At 48.3% G+C, this 14,079-nt stretch overlaps 1 protein-coding gene across 2 annotated transcripts in view; it reads right to left on the reverse strand.

Annotated features, from left to right (window-relative positions):
- The window catches only part of PHIP (PHIP subunit of CUL4-Ring ligase complex), a 2,330,659-nt gene that overhangs the window by 2,276,969 nt on the left and 39,611 nt on the right, over positions 1–14,079 (reverse strand). The window lies entirely within an intron of this gene.

Consider the following 14,079-nt stretch of genomic DNA (forward strand, 5'->3'; position numbering starts at 1 on the left):
TTGTTGAAATAGATTTTTTGAGTGTCTAAGTATTAATCTTTCGAATGCTTCTATGGTTTTGTGCAAGTGTGGTGCACAAAATGTGCTCTTAGGTTTGAATGTTTTGGTACTGGTTGCCAGTGTGGGTGTTGAATCCTTGAAAAAATATTTTAATTTGAGATTTCTGAAGAATTTGAATAGCGCAATCTCTGTTTCAGCCAAATTGGTCTTATAAGTGGGGACAAACGATGTTCCTTTGTTGAGTACCGCCATCTGGGCTGGTGTTAAAAATGTAGACGAGATGTTAATAACCAAGTCGTTTTTGTTGTTTTCTGGCTCCTTGTTCGTTTGGCTATTTCTTGGGCTATTTCGCGGGCATGAAGTAATGCAATTATTCATCCATGACTGAAATGAATTTCGACTATTAATTTTGCCAAGGAATATCATTCTGGAATGAAATAAATTCTACATGATGAGCTCAAGAAAGATTTGAGTGTTTCATTTGAAAAAAGACTGAAGCATCACGAAATTTATGAAGAAACTTGGTAGTTTCATGTAAAACAAGCGCGCCTTTCAGTGATTTCCCAATCACATTTTGGTTCTACAACGTAAGGCACTAACAGGCATAGTGCGACAAGGAAACGCGCCCAAATTTTCTCTAATTTAGGTCTACATACAAGGAGTGCACGGAGATACAATACCAGATTTATTAGAACACTGACCATAAAAGGCAAATGCTACAGAAAATGTAGCGATATCTGTGTTAAGGCTGTAAAGAGGCTTGTTCTCAGGCCTGAGGTGTGAATCTCCTTAGTGGATGGATATAGACAGACTGGGAGGCAATCAAAATGCTGTATTTTATTAAAGCGTCCAGCTTTCCGATTCACAGCACCTGTATCACATTCAATTACTGAATCAATGGAGAAGGCCTAGTCAATCCATCAGGTGCAGATATAAAACAAATAAAATATTGCCAATGAACAAGTTATCTACCTTTGGTAATGCTTTTTCTGATAAGTACTCTACCTAACCACAGACTCCTCACCTTGTGAATATTCCATAAACATGATACTGGATCCAGAAAAACTCTAAAGCAGTGGGTCTTAACCTGTGGTCTGGGGATCCCAGAAGGTCTCGAAGCCTACTCCGGGGGACCGCCAACGGCTTCGAAAATGAATAATAGCGACAGAATAATAAAGTATATATCAATAAGGAAGCAAAATGCACCATTTTTTTTATTAAAATATTTTTAATAAAGAAACATCAAATTGGCAATACAGACAGTTATCAGACGAGCATCTCGCTTGGTTAATTTACAAATGTTCAAACTTAAATTCTCAACGAAGGCAATGTCACACTTTACATCTCTTTAGCAGTTCCTACAATACCACGGTCCCTTTCCTGTTCCCACCCACCCTTTCACTCTTCATCAGAGCTGCCTGTGTCAGACTCCGGCAGGGGATCACAAATGTCCCCTCGGAAAGTGTTCCAGGCCGCCCAGATTTTATTCCATTTTCGTGGGCTCCCTCTAGTTGCGTACAATGTGCGTTCGGTAATCATAGCAAGATCCATGTTTCTGCACCAGGCTGCTAGAGAGGGCAACTATGCTGCTCCCCATTTCTGTGCGATATCCCTTTTAGCAATTATGAGACCCAACGTGACCCAAGTTTGTCCGTGGCGTGTGAGGTCTTTGGGCTCCCATACATTTAACAGACATCTTCGCGGTTCTGGCAGAAGGGATACCTCCATTGTTTGTGATATTGTGCGCAATACCTGACGCCAATAATTTACTATCGCTGGACATTCCCATATGGTGTGGAGAAAAGAACCCTCCTCCCGCATCCTCAAAAGCAATATGGGTGATGTGCCCTCTGTAGTTTGTGTAAGGTGGTCCTGGTGTAGTATATGCGATGCAAGATTTTAACCTGTACTAGCCTAAGCTTGGCAGAGATTCCCACCTCTTTAGGTGACGCCAGGGCTTCTAGCCATTCTGAATCATCCATGTCTCCCACCTCCGACGCCCATTTCCCTCGTAGTATAACAGTGGGGTCTGGCAGGTTGAGTATCTTCCGGTATGCGAGTGATGTGGTGCGTTTCTGCATGTGGTCAGTGAGTAAACTATCTTCCAGCGGGGAGGCCTCCGGGACCTCAGTATCCGGTGGGAGTACCGTCAACAATGCATGTCTTATTTGTATGTATCTGTACGTCTCGTACGGGCCCAGTTCATATTGTTGTTGGAGCTGGGTAAGGGTATCACTGTTCCTTTGTCCCATAAATCTCCCACCGTGGAGATGCCTATATTGTCCCCATGTGTAAAGCCCGTACTGCGCCGCAGATGTCCTAGCGCCTTAACATACCAGAGCGGGGTAAGTTTAGTTACAACCCCTCTCCATCCCAATCTTGCCTGTGCGTGTACCATAACGTGGATGGATGTTTTGTGGGTCCTCCCAATTTCGAAGCAAGCCCTCTGTTGTAAAGCACGGCTAGCATGTTATTCGTGCCCAATTGTGCACTATCTGCCCTATATGCTGGGTCATCATGAGGTGCGTGGATCCATTGATTGATGACTTTAAGTTGTGCCGCCCAGTAATATAATTGTAAATTCGGGAGCGCTATCCCGCTATCATACCAACTTTTATATAATTTCGCCTGTGCTATGCGCGCCGGGTGGTGACCCCAAAAAAGGACCGATACCTGTGCTACTATTGGTTTAAAATAGCGGGGTGGGACCAGATAGGGTGTATTGTCGAGGACATAGAGAAATCTAGGCAGGGCTATCATTTTGTATAATGCCGCTCTACCCAGGAGCGTAAGGGGCAAAGACGCCCAATGCGCTACATCTCGCCTTAAGCGCTCCAGGGGGGGTGCCAAGTTCCTAGCGAAGAAGTCTGTTGTGTCTTTAGTGATATAGATTCCTAGATACTTAAAGGAGTCCTCTGCTAACACTAGTGGGCAATCGGCGGGGAGTGCTGGCTCAGGTTCCTTCATAATATAAATGACTGATTTGGACCAGTTTATTGTATATCCCGACACTTTCCAGAGGGTATAGCAAATATTAAGAAGCTCTGGTATACCGTGTTCTGGGTCTGTAAGGTAGACTAACATGTCATCAGAGTAAAGCGAGAGACTGTCTTCCCATCCCTCCCTCGAGCTGATTCCCTTTAGCAACGGGGTCGTCCTAATCAATGTTGCTAGAGGTTCCAATACCAGTGCAAACAATAGTGACGACAGGGGACATCCCTGGCGTGTCCCCATTGCCAGCGTTATCTCGTTTGATATGTGGCTATTGGCCGTAACCCGGGCTAAAGGTCTAGAGTACAAGAGTCGTACCCATGCACTAAATTTAGGACCAAATCCTATATGTGATAAGACCGGAAATAGATATTGCCATTCCACCATATTGTATGTCATTTTCGCATCTAAAGACAATATCACTGCCGGATCGGTCAATGATGGAGCCTGTGCCAGTGCCCAATGGACGCGAAGGTTGAGGGCTGTGTTCCTATTGGGCATGAAACCCGATTGATCTGGGTGGATCAACTGTGGGAGGTGGGCCATCATTCTGTTCGCTAACAATTTAGCTAAAATGTTGGCTTCTGCATTTAGCAGTGATATCGTGCAGTACGAAGTACACTCCGTCGGGGAATTACTGTGTTTTGGAATCGCTACTATTGTCGCTATTCGTTGGTCCAGTGGTAGCTCGGCCTTTTCCAGACTCTAGTTATACATTGCCAATAGAGGTGCACTTACAGTCTCAGCCATTTGCTAGTACCATTCTATGGGGATCCCATTGGGTCCCAATGCTTTCCCTGATTGTATCGAACGGATTGAAGTTTGCAATTCGTCAATCGTTAGGTCCGCCTCCAGTTCCAAGGCCGCCACAGGTGTAAGGGTTGGCATCTCTATATGTCTGAGGGAGTCCATTACATCTGCCTCTGTTAGTTCCAAAATCGGAGTGTAAACCTCCCGGAAATACTCTGCTAGTGTATGCACTATGTCTTCCTGGTGCGTCTGGAGTTGCCCCTCCAGTGTCCGCAGCTGCTGTATTACCATAGTGCTATCCCCCCTTCTGTCTAACCAGGCCAGCATTTTACTAGCTTGGTCTCCTACGTCGTATATTTTAGGTCTTGTCGCCGTGATGTTATCAACTGTCCGTCTTTTTATGTGGTCCCTGTAGTGCTGCTGTCGGAGGCATAGGGTGGGTCTTGTCCGGGGATGGGTCTGTCGTGTGTACTGTATCAGCCGCTTGCAGAACTAACTCTAACTCTGCCAGTTCCTTCTGTTGTGACCATTTGTGCCCAGTAATTGAGGCAATTGCTTGACCTCTAAGGACCGTTTTGTATGCTTCCCATACTATTGTCGGCGAACCTACTGACGCAGTGTTTTCCTCAAAGTAGTGCTTAGTGGCTTTCTTGAGATCTTTCTGAATGCCTGGAACTTTAAGGTAACTAGGGTAAATAGGATAAAACCGCTGGCTGGATTTCTCCTGACAGGAGAGGGTAAGTGATACCAGAGAGTGATCGGAGATGCTTCTGGGCCTTATTTCTACCTCTTCGACGTTTTGGAGTCTGGCGCCTAACATCAGAAAGTAATCTATCCGGGACAGACTATTGTGCACAGTGGATTGGTACGTGTTTTGACAAGCAGTAGGATGTGTGTGTCTCCAAACATCTACTAACCCCATAGCCTCTATGATGCTACGGAAACGGGAGGGCCCGGATGTCTGCGGTCGAGCAGGGAACCTATCTATAGTAGCGCCTACTGTAGTGTTGAAGTCCCCCCCTTATAATGAGATCACCCTCTGATAGGATGAGAAGGAATTCGCCAAGTGCCGGAAGCGCCACTGAGTGAAGTGCCGGTGGTATATATACTGATACTATATTCAGGAGTCGGCCTTCCCACTGGCCCTGTACTGCTGCGAATCGTCCCTGGTCGTCCACCTTAGTCTGTAAAACTATGAATGGAGATGCTTTCCTCACCAGGATACCTGTCCCCCCCCTGGATCCAGAGGAGAATTCTGAGTGTGCCGCCATTTTGTACCTCCATCTGTCCATTGCCTTACATGCCGTTCCCATGGGGTGCGTCTCCTGTAAAAGCGCCAGCGCTGGGCAGTGGCGTTTACGGGCCTACAACACCAGTCCCTTCTTTATCTGATCACCCAACCCTCGTACATTCCATGTTACAATTCTTAGGGGGGCTAGTGGGGCCTCCTTTGTTACTCCGTCAGAGTTGTTAGGTTGTGAATCTAGAGCCATGAGTATAGTGTGTAAGTAGGAGGAACTGTTGCTCTCTTAACTCAATAGTGGATCTGCCAACCAATCGAATTCCGGGCATGTCAACCCAGTTGGTAAACCTGCCGCCATGGGTATGGTACCTAAATGTCCCTAATGTGTGCACTACCATCTCCGTTAAGGATCTGCCATCTGATCGATGTTCCGCCCTGCCATCATTGCCTCAAAAAAGTACAACAAAACTAAACAAACTACTAACTTCCCCTCCCCGGGTCCCTCCCACCCTCCCTGCTTAACGGACCTACAACTGCCCGCCAACCCAACTCAGCAGAGTGCTTCTTCCCATCCCAAACCATAGTACTTGCTTGTCGGGGGTAAAGGGTCCAATGTAAGCACCAGCCCTTCCTGCCCTCCAAGACCTGCCTCAGTCCAGAGTCCATAGCCGGCTCAACCGTGGTCTTCTATGCAGCTGTGTAGTTTGGCGGGGGTTATTCATGTACTGGCGTTGTCCCTAACCAACCTCCTCCGTTGCCGGTCCTGGCGAGTATTCAGATTCTGGGCGTCTTGACGCTTGACTTCCCGCGTCTTCCTCCCCATCTCGTCAGCGGTGATTCCGGTTCCCACGACTGGCGTTACCCACCGGTCGACATCCTTCCAGCCAGTCATGTGCCGCCTCCGGTGTCTCAAAAAACCATGTCTGGCCTTCAGCTACCACTCTGAGTCTTGCAGGGAAGAGCATGGAGTAGGGCAACTCCTGTGCCCGCAACACTTTTTTAACCTCCATAAAACTTTGCCTGCGTCTAGATACCGCTGCCGTGTAATCCGGGAAGAAGGTGATTGTGGAATTGGGAATTCGAATGGGCGGGGAGACTCTCGTTGTTTGCAGGATTTCATCTCTGTCTCTGAAGTTAAATAGTCTAGCGAGTACTGGTCTCGGGGGTGCTCCCGGCTTGGGCCTGCCATTGGGCACCCTATGGCTGGCTCCACCGAAAAGAAGCTGGATAGTCCCTTGGGTTGTAATCTAGTTTTCACCATTTCTTCCACTTATAGGCCCATTGGTTGAGTGCCTTCACTCTCCGCAATACCAAGAATGCGTACATTATTCCGTCTCGAGCGTCCTTCTTGGTCATCGAGTTTCTCCGTGAGTAGCTTGTTTTCTGTTTCGAGGCAGGAGATGGCTGTCTGTAATTCTGATGTGTCCGCCACTAGAGACTTAGTGACTATCTCCACTTCCTTGACTCTGTCCGCCATTTTGTGGAAGTCTGCACGTAGTATGGAGACGTCTGTGGAGATCGACCCCACTGTGGTTTGGACACTCGACAGGGCCTTCATAATGTCCTCAAGTGTGACCTTCTTCATCCCCTCACAGTCCACCCCTTTTCCTGTGGATGTGCGTCCCTCCGGCAGTGGCAGAAAACCCTTATTATATGCAAATTTGTCCAGCTTGACCTGTGTGGTTTGATTCCTAGGACCCCTGCCCGACATGGTGCAATTTTAAGTGGGTTGAGCAACTCGCTATGCAGTGATACACCCTCTTCTGGTTACTGATCCTCTGAGTTGTTGCGCGTCGGTCTGTGTATGTGCCCTGGCTTGGCGAGAAATTGGTTGAAGGTGCTTACACGCCACTGTCCCAGAGTTTATAGCATACACCGGTCTGATATTGTAGCGGACACTTGCTCTGTGCTGCGGCTGTCTGCACCCGTCCTGTGCGTTATTTCCCAATGTCTCCGATGCCTAGCTGCGCCTGCAGGAACGCCGTGCATTCAGGCCAGCCTCCTTCAAGGGAGGGGGGAGCGGGCAGGGGGGACCTCAATCCGTTCTCTCCCACCGATTCTCAGTTCGTCCCAGCAGTCGTTGTGAGTCTCGCGCCTCAGCGCCCTTTAATTCCGCAGTTGCAGCGGTCCTCTAGGACTCAAGCTCAAGACTGGTACGTCTTCTCTGGGCCGCCCTGCGTTCGCGTTGTGCCCCTCGCGCCGCCCCTTCTCTGTCAGACACTATGGGGCCCTCGTGAAGTGTCAGACCCTTAAAACTGGTGGGTGCCTTGACCGGCACTGGCCTGCCTCTTGTTCTGATCCGACTCGCCCACTTCTCATTTCCGGATCATGGGGCGTTGAATGCCCTGGTCTCTGTACGTGTGGGTAGGCCGCCACAGGTTGCCCACCGCACCTCGCCGGTATATTCAAACAACTTAGGGCGGGGGAGGTTCAGCAATCAGGGCCCTCACACTGTCGGCTGTAGCACAGCGCCAGTCGTCCAAAGTCACTTGCCTCGAGGGCAAGATGGCCGCCGAGACGCCGTAGGGGAAGGTCGCACCCTACCCTGCTCCTGAAGACGGATTGATGGAATGAATGCTCACCATGTTATTTGTTGCTAATATTGAGCAAAGTACTGAGCGGCGCGGTACTTAAACACTCAGCAATATATCTCCTATTGCTTGTGGATGAGATGCTTAGAATTCTGACGGACTGGCCTTCTCTACTAAAGGATTTCCCGCTTGTTAGGGAGCAAAATAAGGGAAAAACTTTACTGGAATCCCTCGCTGCTTTAATTGCAAGGTCATATCAGGCGGGACGCTCATACTACTCCAGAACGATGGCACCTAAAATATATCATATGAATAAACAAAGTCATGATCCAATCCCCTCTGAGGAAGAGGAAATGTCGACAGATGGACCTGGAGCTTCAGCTAGCAATTTGAGAGCGAAATCAAGGACCAAAGCACAGATGAGGCGTGAGGCAGCGAAAGAAGCAAAAGAAGCTAAGGCACGGAAGCTACGGGAAAGGGCTTCAATCAGAGCGGGAAAAACAGAAAGTGCACGACTCGGTAAAGGAAATACTGAGTCAAAGTTGGTTGCAAGTGAAACACTGGGAAAAGAAGCGGTTCTCCGACAAACCACTATAGTGGAGTCTTTCCTACCTGCGGTGGGAGCCGTGGCGGGTGTACAGGCAGTAGAGGAGCAGGCTGTCGTCCCCACGTTGGTGGCTTTATGCGGAAAGAGGCTGGGTCGCGTAAATGTGGAAAGTGCAGGAGCCGTCGCTGTGGGTCCCGCCGCTGGAGCCATGGAGGATGCGGGGAGCGCCGGGATCACAGGTAGCTTGCTAGAGCTCTCACTGGGCAAAATGAGGTTACAGATCCCGCGGGAGCGGACGCCCTTTCAGCGGTAGCAGCAGGGGGCGGGGCCATAGATTTAAAGGGCCAGGAGCTTCATGTGGATTTAACAGAAGGAGGGAATAGCTTCAAAGCTTTACCTACAGACTTATGTACAATTAGGCAGCGCGATCCTGATGCTGTGAATAATGGTGTGAACAATGCTGTGAACAATCCTCCCCCTGGAGATAACGGAGGGACGCAGGGTTTGGAAATGGTGATGGTGAATACAATAGGGCGGCAGGCACAGGTACAGGAGACGTTGGAGGTAAACAACCACAGCCTGGTGGGCACAAGCACTTTTAATATAAAATCTACGCAAAGTATTCCCGAACAAATGTTGGCATCACCTGGTGAAGAGATCTTCTTCACTGGGAATGATGAGGCAGACGACGAAGAAGATGAAGAAGATAAGCCTGATGGAAGTGAAGTTAGTGGCTCGGACCCTTCTGTGACGGATTCGGAATCAGGTATCTCAGACTCTGTGGTAGACTCAGGCTCAGAAACTAACATATCTAGATCTGACAACGTCTCAATTAGCTCGGATAGTGATACAGAATCAGTGGAGCATGAGACAGTACAAAAGGTGGTAAGACCAAAAGTAAAAAAAGATTTAAGAGAGGCGTCGAAGACCACAAAAGTCAATAACTCAAAATATAAGGGTAAGGCGAAAAATGAGAACCAAAGACGTATGAATCAATCTAAAAAGCCTCGTAGAAGACAGGCGAAACCAGTTGTAAAAAGGTTAATTTGGGATAGTTCAGTTGAGTGCGGTATAACTCAGACTGGAGCACTTGTAACTACAGAAACAGGTGTTCAGGAACTTACCTCTCAGGGAGCTGAGGGGGGGTCTGATAGAGGTGCCTCAAACTTTGAAGTTCTATTCACGACTTTAAAGCAGATCCAAACTGAGGCGCGTGCTGAGAGCCAGAGAGCAAGCAGGAGGGCCAGACATGCAAATAAAAAGATACAATCCTCACTTCATAAGGTTAACAAAATGTATGAGGAAATGGTTGGGAGAGTATCTGAGATGGAGGCCAGAACAAGTAAATTGGAAGATGACTTTGTTAAAATGAAAGACGCCGGTGATGATAAGGATAAGACAACTGCGGACATGCTCTGGAAGCTAGAGGACTTCGAAAACAGACAAAGGCGGAATAATGTTAGATTAATTGGAATTCAAGAGAGAAAAGAGGGTGGGGATGTGCGAGCTTTCGTAATTGAATTGTTGAAAGGTGCATTCCCCGACTAGGCTTCATGGGACTGGGAACACGAGATACAAAGAGCGCATCGATTCCCGTTGATACGAAAGGAAGCACAGGGCAAGCCCCGCGCAATATTGCTGTATGTTGGTAATTTTCTCCTGCGCGAAGAAATTATTAATAAGGCAAAACCTCAGTCTAAACGTTCCTACAAGGAAATTGAGTTTTTTGCCCGCCCTGATTTCTGCCACGCCACCGTGGAAAGAAGGTGGCGGATGAGGCAGCTCATTACCCCGTTCCAAAATATAGGCTATGAGGCTTTTCTTTTGTTCCCTGCACGTCTGAAAGTTGGTCTAGAGGGTAACTTCAGAGTCTTTTATTCTGAAATTATGGCGCAAGAATACCTTAGTTTTTTGAGAGAGAATAGAGGTCGTCAAAAATCCCAACGCAATGTCTTGGAGGTTGAAGACACACAAACTGGGTCTGTCAGAAGTGTAGGAGAGTAGGGTCTGCAATCCTATGATCACCCAGATTTTTTGCTTTTGTTTCACTGGTTTACGACTTTCTCTGGCTGTGGGCCTGCTAATCAGACCCACAGCCTGGCTGTTCTCTTTCTAAATTACGAGATGTACCCTAGGTGCATTTACCAATTGGTACTGGGCCACCTTGTCAGACCCCGTAACGCAGGGCATAGGGGTACCCAGGGCCGCCAGGGGCTGAAGCACGTATTATGCCACCCCTGGCTGGCCTCCTAAATTTGACACAACTGGCTGCACGACAGCTGGGGCGAAGCCGTGTAACCACCCTTCGCTTTGGGTATAGTAGCTCTATATCCAACCATACAATGGACACCCGAGTTCCTATCAGTCACTCCTATGGCAGGCCTTAACAATCCTGAAGGCAGAGTGCGTGGGCTCGTGTGAGCTAGGTTCAGGCCCGAGCCGAGCCCGGTTGCAGCTTGCGGAATCAAGACCCAATAGCTGTTCCATGATAACGCGTACCATATCGGTAACTCCGGTGTCGCGTTATCAAGGCATGTCGAGTAAGGTGTCATACGAATCGGGGTGCTGCCCTCTCACCAATTCTGGCGATGAGGTTAGCATCCCACCCTTCTAGAGGGACACGACATGTACGTAACTGTGAACCCCGGTTAAAGTTAACTAAAGCCTCAGCTCCACAAAATGGATGCTGCCACCACAGACACGAGTCTGACCTCCTGCTGCTGGGAGTCCTTCCAGCGAGGAGCACTTGGACAAAGGGTTTCCTGTCGAGGGCGCTGTTCGCACCGTCCCAGACAGGGTTTGTGTATTCTGGGTAGGTAGGGCTTTGGCGAGAAGGTGACTGCGAAGTGGCACCCCGGTGCTCACTACGCATCTGCCGGTTAGAACCAGTTCCAGGGGCGACAGCCCTGGCCTGGGGAAAGTCCGGCAGGGGAGAGGGGCGTAACTACCCCCCTTCCTGGTCCCACCCTTAGGGCAGGACCTAGTCATGTACCCACCCCTTTCTTTAGAATAAAGACCGGAGCGGGGACCCTTCCAAATTAGATCATCTTTGATTCAAGAACTACTTTCTACGAAAGGACATTCAAGACTCTTCTCAAGATTTCTCCCTTGTGACTAAGGAGTAGTCACCCTGCATCAGCGGGCACCAACTAAGAACTCTGCGGTTTGCTGTAAGTCCTTCCTCAAGGAATCCGACGGCCCAGCTCGACGAGAACCGGCTTCCCTGGCACCTCTGACCTCTACCCACATCATCAGCTCAGCTGTGATCCGTGGGTGCGACGAGACCTCGAGGGACCGGCCATCATCAGAACCTGCACGCTCTTAAAAACCAGCACGACCATCGAGGTAACTCTCTGGTGAGTGCTCTGGGGTCCGAGAAGCCCCGACCCTGAGCCGCTCCAGCACCGAAGTGCAGTCTCCCAGCATCTCCACGATCTGCGTGGGGCCCTTCTGCTCGCTGCTCAGCACGTTGTCTGGTCACTAGCCGCTGGCTTGTGTCCTTCTGTGACGACATCCGAGAATCATCACTGCTGGTCTGGTTGCTCCAGACTGGCCCTTGCTTCCATCTTTCCGAGAAGCACCCCGGACCCTCCTGGTCCACTCAAGACGCCCTCTTAGGCCCACCAAGTGGCCCTGAGATCTGCCAAGGCTTGTTGCCCCATCCTGGGCCCAGCGACGCCGACAGCATCATCCTTCGTGGGACAGCTCGCACCTCCACCGTGGTCGCCGACAACGCCTCCTGGTCCGTGAGACTGCAGAGCCTAGCGTCGCCCACTCACCTGGCCGAGGTGACGGCCAACCGGTGCCTTCCTGGTACCCTCTGACTACTGGCTAGTAGTACGAACTTGGTCCCCTCTGCTTTCAGGTTTTTCTTCAATCTCCGATCCAGGCTTGGATCTCTACGAACTATTCAGCACTGGTCGCCGGCCAGCAACTCCTTTTCTTCCGGCTCCTGGCTCGTCAGCGAAGACCCCGACGCCTGTAAGACTTGTGCCGCCGCAGCCCTCGTGGCTAGGTAACTCGGCATTTCGGTGCCTGCATAGCCTCCTTACTCTAGGGTCCCGAGTCCCTCGCTTCCGACTTGCCTTATCGGGTCCGCCCGAGACCGTAATCTTTCCGTGTCCTCGGACACTTGTTTCTAAAATTGTGCACTTGAAGTATTTGCTAAAGAGATTTGGTTTGTGCTTAGTACCCTGTCCTCATAAAGAGTACAGGGCTGTTGTGATTCTTAATAAATATACTGTTTATTTTCATAACACTTGTGTGGTGTCCTTTCACTGGGTGTTCAAGGGGTACATGTGTGGTAAACAGCTGGCTTAACACGCCCTCTCGAGTCTTTAGCCTTAGACTGCTCGTATCCACGCTACTAGGATAGCTGGTCTATAGGTTGACTTACAACCAAACACCATAAGGGTCGTTGGAACGATACATAGCGGTCGCTAGAATAGCGAACGTTGCATATCGGGCCAACTTCTCACAAGAAGCATACCCCATAAAAAGTAAAAAAAAAAAAAGAAAAGGGAAAAAATGGAGAGGACAGGGTAAGACTGGTATGGAAAAGGAAAGCAGGGTAGCAGTAATAGTTAGTAATAGTTAGATCTTTACCTTTTGAAATTTTAAATGAAGGTTATTTATACATGCTAATTGCCTTTATTTATCCTCTTCTTTACCGTTTATCCTTTTTTTTGCTGTATATCTATTTTTGAGATTTTTTTTTGGTATGCTTTAATCCTCTAATATAAATCCTCTAATACTGCTCAAATTGTGGACATGTGGGTATGTTGATATGCTGGTCTAAGCGTAATACCATCGTTTAAATGGGTAGTAGCTGTAGATAAAATTTTGAGAGATAGAATATATGATTAGCTTCGTCTCTTATGTTGGTGAGCATTCCGAATGATGTATATAATTAAGGAAAGTTAGGGAGGGGGGTGGGTGAGACAACCCAGTGGCACGCGCCGGTCAGACATAGGTCTTATGGACCTATTTGCCCGTAGGGGGGGGAGGGTCTCTGAGGGAGGGTCTTCTGGGGGGTGGGAGGGAGAATACAAGGACAGGGCACAATGGTATTGAAATCTGTAGGGGATATGTTGGGCACATGATGGAAAAAGTGATAAAGCAGCATAGTTGTAAGGAAGGGAGTACTGAAACCAATACTCATACATTGTATATATCAGATCTACTGAAGATGAATTTTGTCAAATTAATGATTACAAGTGAACAGGCAGTCGATGGTCCCGGGAAAATTAGAGATGACACTTAGGTTAGTAACATGGAATGTGTGCGGCTTAAATGATGTTCAAAAAAGGTGTAAGATAGGAATTCGACTACGTCAGATGAATGTAGATTTTATTTTTTTGCAAGAGACGCACATAATGAGTACGCAGGAGTACTGTCTGAATCAGTTGGGTTTTCATCTCATAGTCAGCTCTAAACAAGGTGCGAAAAATAGAGGAGTCGCTATTTTGTCAAGGAGTAAGAACTTGATAATAGGGAGAAAACTGGAGGACAAATGGGGAAGATGGGCCGAGATAGAGATAGACGGTGTTTGGACAACGATGGTGTCAGTTTACGGATCTACGCAGGATGATCCGGAGGTATTACAGTTCCTAGATTCTGAGTTGGCTGCCTGGCCCCTGCAGGTCATTATAGGAGGAGACTTGAATATTAATGGGGCAGATGGGTTAGGAACTGGACAAAATATGTGTTATAAAGGCCGTAAGAAAAGAGTACATAAGGCCCTTGTAGATCTTCTGTTTAACAATAACCTGAATGATGTTTGGGGGACACTTAGATCAGAACAGAAAGGATACACTTATTATTCCGCGCCACATCAAGTCTGTGTTAGGCTCGATTACTTTATGATTTCTAATAATTTAATGTCAAGAGTCAAGATTGATAGGCTGCCAAGAATCTTAAGTGATCACAACCCAGTAATTTTGTCAATGAAGTTAGGAGGAATAAGACCTAATCGGGTATGGACTTTTGAAAGAAGACTTCTTCTAGAAGAGGACTAT

The sequence above is a fragment of the Lissotriton vulgaris genome, chromosome 6 (genome assembly GCF_964263255.1).
Source record: "Lissotriton vulgaris chromosome 6, aLisVul1.2, whole genome shotgun sequence".
In the NCBI taxonomy this organism is placed as follows: domain Eukaryota; kingdom Metazoa; phylum Chordata; class Amphibia; order Caudata; family Salamandridae; genus Lissotriton; species Lissotriton vulgaris.